Here is an 8774-nt window from a genome sequence, read left to right as displayed (position 1 = left end):
AATAAAAATATATATATACAATTAATGTTGATTTTTCAAAGAAAAATACTAATATTGTTATACTTTAGTTTTACGATAAGATATTATAAAAAAAGAAATATATTTTTTGTATTATTTATACTACAATATTTTCTCTATCATACACATTTTATAATAAAAAAAAAAAACCAATAAGTGTTTTACATAAAAAAATACAATTTGGAAATTTATTATCCGACATATCTTTGTATCTATTTTACGTTGTCGAGAAAATGATAAAAGTCGCGGATCTTCAATGCGGATCTTCAATAATGCGAATTCAGAGAGATATATCCGTTGCACCTTAACGATGAATGCTTGTCGTCTTGTATGTTTTCAAATCATTTTTCGAAATTTATGTCCGGATCTAGAAATAATTCGGTTGCGCAAATTTGCACTTTCAATGACAATAATCACGTGCTGATGTTTCATAAAATATGAAAATTATAACCAGAACAATGTCGATTATTCATAACGTCCGTATCCGTTGATTTATGCAGAATTTGTTTAATTGACAAAATAATTGTGGCTATTATCAACGCGATAAATAATGCACGCGACGAAGGAAGTTGTCAATGAATTACGAACATTTATATTTGTCGTTTATACAAAACGTTTACATAAAATGTTTCAGAACTCTACCGACATACTGCCGGAATAATTATAGAACCATTAAAATGAATTATTTTTTATATTACTGGCAGTGCGCGTCATTGATTTATTGTATATGTTTCGTGCTATCCGCACGCAAATGTAAATATAATACAATTGTCAATACGCTAACAAAATTCTACAACTTTATCGGAGATATTTTACGTAAACAAAATATTCAGACATAAAGTGTCACAAAGAAAATAATTATTCCTGCATTATAAAAATCTCTGACGTGACGGGATTAACGGTAATACTTCTTTTAAAATAAAAATGAGATTTTTCGTTCCCTGTATAAACAGGACGTTCGACAATCAATATTTCATGAATAATTAGAAGCTCCAAGCAAACCTAGCATTTTATCTCATCGTCGACCGATTTCACTCACTTACAAGTAGGATAACCGTCACGTCAAAATCCAGATTTTTATATTTAAATGCTTAATACTATTTTCAAATATAATCCTTTGCATATCAGCCGGCAGAAAGCCATCCACCATAACTGAAGGAACGCTGATAGCAAATAATCTAGGCTTCCAGCTTGCGATAATTTAATTTTTGACTACGAAAAAATTTTCGATAGTATTCATTTAATACTCAGTAATATAACGCAATAAGTATATAATGCAATTATTATATTAAAATCAAACATTACATATATTATCCTAAAATAATATATTTATTATGATTTCTTCACATAATTCCAAATATATTTGTTATTTTCAGTTATATGGATGTTTTTTCTTGAGTTTAATAGAAATAAGCGAATCCCATTAATGGATCCCAGTTGGATCATAATCCTCATTATTTTACAAGTGGCCTGATTTCGGAATAAATCTGACGAAGGCGGACGTGCATTTTCCGATCGTTAAGACAAATAAAAATTTCGTGCGAAATCGCGTCGGAGCAGAACAAATATTAATTACGGATGATAATGAAATATCGACGAAATAAAACTGGGCCACAACGCTGCGAAAGAAAATTGCTTTTAATCGAACCGCCGGATGTAACGCGCGTTAACCTTAATTAAATAATTGAACAAATCTCCAGCGTAGATTACAGTTTCATTAAGTTTACAGAATAATTCAATTATGCGGTATACTGTATTTTCATGTAATGAGAGGCAGGGGAATAAAAGTTACATGAGATTTTAAACGAAAGAAATAAAAACACAGATAAAAGAACGTTGCATAAAATTACGTCACAAATAAAAAACGCGGAGATAAAAAATAATGAGAGTATAAATTCGAGCATACTATGTCTTTTCTCTTTAACTAAATCATTAAGAAGTATTTCATAATACAGTATTTATTTGATATACACAGCAGCATAGTAAAATTGTTTACGTTGCGCAACACTTTAATTAATACTTTTTACTATAATTTTAGAAATTTTGCTTTCGGATTTTTATTTCATGGTTTTATTTACCTAGATTAATACGTACCATTTTAATATAAAATCGATACACCGGTCCCTTTTAACAAAATGAAAGGAAGAATTTCATTCACGATCTCAATTCAACAAGGAATTCTAATACGCAAAAGCGATTCGCGCCGTCTTGTCTTCAGCAGACAGGCAGGTAGGCAGACAGACAGGTAGGCAGGCAGCTCGGCTTTCCCGAACACGTGTGAATGGTCAAAGCTTTGAGGTCTGTTTGAAAGGGCGTAGGAAAGCTCTTACCCAAATACGCAGTGTTTCTAATGAGTCAGCCGAGCACGGACTAAAAGCTCGAGCGAACGACAGAGTTACACATCGCACTGGCAACGAAGAGGAAAGAGAGAGATCTGGATCTTTATCGCGAAATAATTTTCGTGTTTTCATGCCTGACATAATCGCGGAAATCCCGACGAGCAAGTTATGAGCTATGCGATATTTAACGGCTCGTCCGTAAACTTTTCTCGAAACGAGAAAAGCGTTAAATTCAGAAGTTAAAGTATACTCGACTTCTTCCATGTTATAACATGGAAGAAATCAAGTATCTTGCATTGTAAATAATATTATAAAATTTTAGTGTAATCAAAATTATTAGAGCGTCTTATAAAGATAAATTTAATCATAAGTTAATGTAATGAACAGAAAATGAATCCTCGAGTTAATTTATGTACTAGACGGTTGGTTTATATTCATGAGAAATATGCGAGCGCTTGATGAAATAGTATTTCGATCACTACATTATATATTTCTATCAAATTACTAACTTACGAAAATTTAGTACTGTGATCTAATTTAACAATCAATTCTTAGTAGGCTAATATGAAACAACTATTAACATCACCTTTAATTATCACACTAAGAAAAATACTGAGAACATCTAAAACTTACATTAAGAATACTTAAAAATTTATTTGTGAGATGAAATGTTCATTTTACTGAAATAAATCCTTATTTAAATACGGCGAAATAAAATTTTATTCCTTAACAAATAAACCGTCTATTCTATTTTTTTCATAACTGACGATATACATTTCACAAAAATGTATATTTCGTCATCACAGTCAAATTTTTACATAACTAATAAATATTGAAAAAACGCCATATGCAATATTTGCGAATATTTCGACTTTTTTTCTCAGTGTACTCGCGTGAAATATTCAGGATACCTCTACCTTACAAATTCATTGAATATATAATGCTATTTATACATATTATTTAGCGTAACACAATTTTAAAAAATCAAAGAAAACATGAAAATTCAGATATAACGAGGTCCGAAACACCTCATATAATTTAAAAAAATCATTGATTCCAAATTGCAGAAAGAAAACTAAAATTATTTTCTTTTCGAAAAGAAGTAAATATAGTAAATCTTACAAACATAAATTTTTCCACCAAATTTTTCTATCCTTGAGAAAAGAATAGAGAAAATCAGTGGAAAAATTGAAGAGAAAACGTTTTTTTCTGAAATTTTAAAACTACACTTCTCACGCAAATAATTATGTTAAAAGAAAATATCGCACAAGTAATGTAGAAATAAATGAAAGCAAGCAAGCGAATTATTCGCGGACACATCCGTTATACCGAAGAGCATCGTATTCGCACATCACTGTATCAGTAACATGTATGCACATGCGGAATGAGCTTCCGATCGATCGCGACATGCATCGCATTGGTTCTCGCAGATCCGATAAATCTCGCTCGCATGATTCTCTTTCGAAGGGTGCGCGCGATCTGCACGCGGGCCACAGTCGGAAAGCGAGAAACTGGGAACCGGGCGGAAACAGCCTCGAATGTATACGTCCCCGTGGATGTATACGTATATACATAAGCCGTAAATAAACGAGCACACCCGGTATAACCGGGAAACGTTTATGGCGCCCGCATACACGGTGTATGGAGCCTTTATGCACACCTTGGTCTAGACGCAAACTACTTTAAAGTTGCACGAGCCAAGATCTAAGAGTACGAGCTGCATCTCCGACTTCTCTCCGGTATTATATTTTGTATTATTGTAGAGATAGAGTATGAGAGAGAGAGAGAGAGAGAGAGAGAGAGAGAGAGAGAAAGAGAGAAAGAGGTTTATGTAGCATTATTTGATAATACTGTACTTCTAGAAATAATCGGAGTAAGTGATGAATATTTTTTGATAGTACATTATAAAATACTGGAAAAAATATTAAATAACTAAATATTTTACACAGGTTAATTATGAATCTTAATTTAAGATGTCATGTTTTACTTGCGATTCAGCTATTGTAAGAGAATATAACAATAATAACTATTTAACTTAATACTATCAAGTTAAATACAATTACGTAACTATTAAATAATCATGGTTAATTATTAAAAAAAGTTATGGAATAATACAATAAATAATTAAAAAATACCTTGCATATTATGGAAGAAGGATGTTAAAAAGGATCGATTTTTATCTACATCCTCCTTTGGTTTGAGGTACCATTTCTAATTTGAGAATCAATTATCGCATGAAAATGCAACGCAACGATAAACGTTTAAGCCAATACCAATGAAATATTGAATTATTATAATTACATAAAATTACACGTTAATTATAATTATAATTAAATACTATCAAACAAGCTCGAAAATATGTTACAAATAATTAAGAAACTTCTTATACACAAATAAATTATCAAACTCAATTTGCAATACTGCTTTTAATTTGACAATTAAAGTGATGTTATGCAAATGCAAATGTTTATGTAATACCAATGAATTAAATAAAGTTACGCGGCAATTAGATAGTTATCGTTAATTAAACACGGTTTCACGGAACGGTACGTTTAAAGTGATATCCACATATAATATCATTGTTCATAAAGTTGCATTAATAATGCAATTACCGCGAGTTGGCACAAAGATCGTTTAAACTTTTCGCGCATCGCAATAATAAATCGAATAATAGTATAATTTTTAATCCTCGATTCCTTAAAAGTCGAGTTAAGTCGCACTTAAGTGATTAAATAATTAAACGATTGAAAGCGTTGGATTATAAAGCAATGCAGTCGGGACATTTTTATGCGCTCTTATCCTGCAGAGATTTCAACTCCTAGCGCCTCCGAATGGCATCGTTAAGCGCCCGGATCCGAAGATATTATAAATTACAAAAGAAGAACAAAAGAGAAAAGAAAAGGCGAGGATTTCATAAGGATTTTATACGGAACGCATATTCCACAGATTTTCACGAACGCATCGCACGAGAATAAACCTGCGTCCGGCGGCCTTGCCATCTGCGTTAGCTGCAGTTTGCTTCGTTTCGTTTTATGATTACATTATGATTACGACGAATGTCGACATCGATATATATTTCGAATAAGAGTTTTTTCCTCTTTGACATCGGTTTCGATTATCGGTCTAATAATGAAATATTATTCAAGCAGCTTTTATATAAAGGGAATCATATACCGGTCTCAATTAAAGACGGATTGATAAAATAAAGTTCCTTGTAGCGCCATTTCATAAGTAACAGGAATAAAAACTCATTGTATCCGACATTCAGTCTAGTCTATAAGCTCAAAGCTTTCAATTGGTTGTGTCACATCGTTGCGTAATACTGTCTTAGCTATAAATATAAAGCATCCCACAAATTATCATAAACGCTCTACGTATAACGAAAAATAAATTTAAAAACAATTTTATTAAAAAGTAATTTTGATTTTTATAACAATTTAAATATCTGTTAGATCTTTAATTTTAATACCTTGTTAATCCTCCTTTAGCTTTTATTATCGCCTTTTTTAAGAAAATGGAATAAATTGAGGGTACTTTTGTTTTATATTTATGATCAAGACTGTGGTCACGTTTGATCATGCGCTCTTCTGTATTATAAGTACAACGATCGGTAACAGAATTTTGAACCCTCAAAGATTGCGCGCCTATTGTGATTACACGCGTTTGAAACCTGTTTATAACAGAGCGTGTGTATTACGAAGCTTTTGAGTGAACTTGGAAAGTTGCAGAAGCGCTATAAAGATGCATAACAATTTGATACTCCGCACATAATCGAGACCTGGCTTTTCTTCGCCGACATTTCGCGCGAACAAGCGCAAACACGAAACGAATTCCATCGCGCGATGGAAACAAACGGTGCTTTATGGTGGAATCCCGGTATTCCCCTTTCCCGCGAATAATTTAGGATTTAATTCGCTCGACGCTCGATAAAGGCTTTGTGCTCTCGACGCTATTGTTTTCTTCGTTTTCGGGGGAAAATCGTGATCCCGCACTCCCTTGCTTGCACGCGCGCACGCGTACGTATATATTATTAATCCTCTCTCTCTCTCTCCCTTCCTTACCCGTTACCCGTTTATTACCCACGCCAATATTTGACCCCGGAGTAATATTCATTTTACACATGGTACGCTAAATAGTTACGTGAATTACGTAGCGGAGCTTAGATATTTATGAATTGCAAACACACACCATTATATTGCATTAAACTACCTTTTGGTTACCAATGCTATTGTAGATATTAAATTAAAAACAATAAATTCAATATCCCCACAATTCAGATATGAATAAATATTCAGCGTTTCGTTTATTATAAAAATTTAATTTGACGCAAAAATTACCACGGTAAATTTTGTATTTATAATTACCTATACTTAACTTTGATGGAAAAAAGCTTTTTAACATTACTCTTGATTTTAAGAAACAAATAGAGATACACGTAACTAATTTTGTAAGATATAAAATTTATAATACAAATAAGCGAAGAGAACTTATTCTCAAAGTAGATCTTTATTCACACAAAAAAAGGTTTTTTTTTACAAAATTATTTTGACTTATATCTATTTATAATTTATATCTATATACTTATATCTATCTAATTTTTAGATCATTACTTCAGCACACAAAATCGTTTTTTTTTTGTGTAGTAATATTTTTACAGAAGAATCTAAAAATTTGGCTAGATACATATCTGAAAATAATTTTGTTGAACTTATTAAAACAATTATGCAAATATAACGACTATGTTGCGTTAAATTACCTTTTGGTTTACAACATTATTGCAGAGGTGCACATACTAAATTAAAAATGATAATTTTAATATCAATGTACCTGCAATTCGGGAAATAAACGAGAGCGTTATCTTCATTTATTATAAAAATGTAGAGCGCTTGAAAACCCCAGTCAGAAATGCTCATCATACTTGAATTTCCTATATAATTATTTTAATGGCTCAACAAAATTATTTTCAGACCCGTTCTAAATTTTTAGGGCATTCAGCATATAAAATCGTTCTTTCCATGTAATAATATTTTTGCATGAGTTTACAATTTTCAGTTCGTGCGAGCTTATATATGCACGCTGATAAAATCATAATATTGTAATTCTTCATATTTCAAAAAAAAAAGAACGATATAAAGCAAAATGTATCTCTCTTCTCGTTTTACACGTAATGTTTGTATAATGTTTGAAAATTCATACGATTATCTCTAAAAAAAATTCCATATTAATTTCTAATAAAGATCCGTCCCTGCCAACGAGTAAACGCAGCATTTTGTCGCGAGCTGATTCTATCGATCAGGCAAGAAGAAAAACAGGTAAAATAAAAGAGAAAAGTCGAAGTAGAAAAAAAATGGGAGAGCGCGACCACGCGATTAGGAAGAAACGTGAAAGTAATCATCATAGCCGCGTGCCCCATCGCTCCCTCATCACGATCCCATCGACCTCGCCATCGAACAGGTATGGGGTTAAAATTAAGAAAACTCACGCGACCGCGCGTAGGCACGAAATTACGCGCCTTCAGGGCAGCATTATCGAATTAAATTGAACCGCGAGATGAGGGCAAAATTGCGATCAATCAAAGAACTGCTTAATTGCGCAGCCGAAATTGGGTCACGGATATCGATATCGCGGATATTTTGAATACTTTTCTTTTGTACTTCTCATTATTTCTCGACTAGTCATAGTCATTTTATCTGTAAATCAGATAAAAGATATAATTTCTTTAGCGTGATTATTACTAATAAATTAATATTTTTAATATTGTTTTTTATAAATTTACACATCAGAATTATTCGTCGTTAGAATTATTAGACCTCTGTTATGGGAAGTGACGAAACGTGATGTTTTAAATGTACAGAACGTTATAAATATTCTATCGCGCGCACGTTTTCTTATAAGCTCTTTACGAAACTAAGCTTGATTAAATAAAAATCTGATTAAACGCAAACTTTTTTACCCAAGACTTTATAAATATATTTTAACAATTAAGTCTCACCCATAAAATGTCTTATTAAAAAACAATCTACGTAATAATTAAAAGAGAAAGGATTTTAATTTAATTTATTTAAACTTAATTTTGTTGAACTCTCATTTTTAATTATCTCCTGCAGATATTACGAGAGAATATACTGCTATCTACATATTTCAAATAATGAACAGCAGCAGAGGTTAACAACAAGAGTAAACCAATCAATGATTATTCGCTAGACACACGCAACGAGTAAAAATTAGAGTAACACACGCGAACAACGCGAGGAGCCAAGATCGGGACGCTTTCGAGTTCCGCAAGTATATATTATTCAATTAAGTTCACCCTGTTTCACCCCTAAAGTCGGCTATCCCACGGTGATGAGGATCGCGTGTCGTTCGAGCCACGGAATCGAGCAGCGACAAATCGCAATTGCGGATGCATTTAAAGAC

Source organism: Atta colombica, unplaced genomic scaffold (assembly GCF_001594045.1).
Source record: "Atta colombica isolate Treedump-2 unplaced genomic scaffold, Acol1.0 scaffold92, whole genome shotgun sequence".
Taxonomy (NCBI): domain Eukaryota; kingdom Metazoa; phylum Arthropoda; class Insecta; order Hymenoptera; family Formicidae; genus Atta; species Atta colombica.
Note: the sequence above shows the minus strand (reverse complement) of the source record.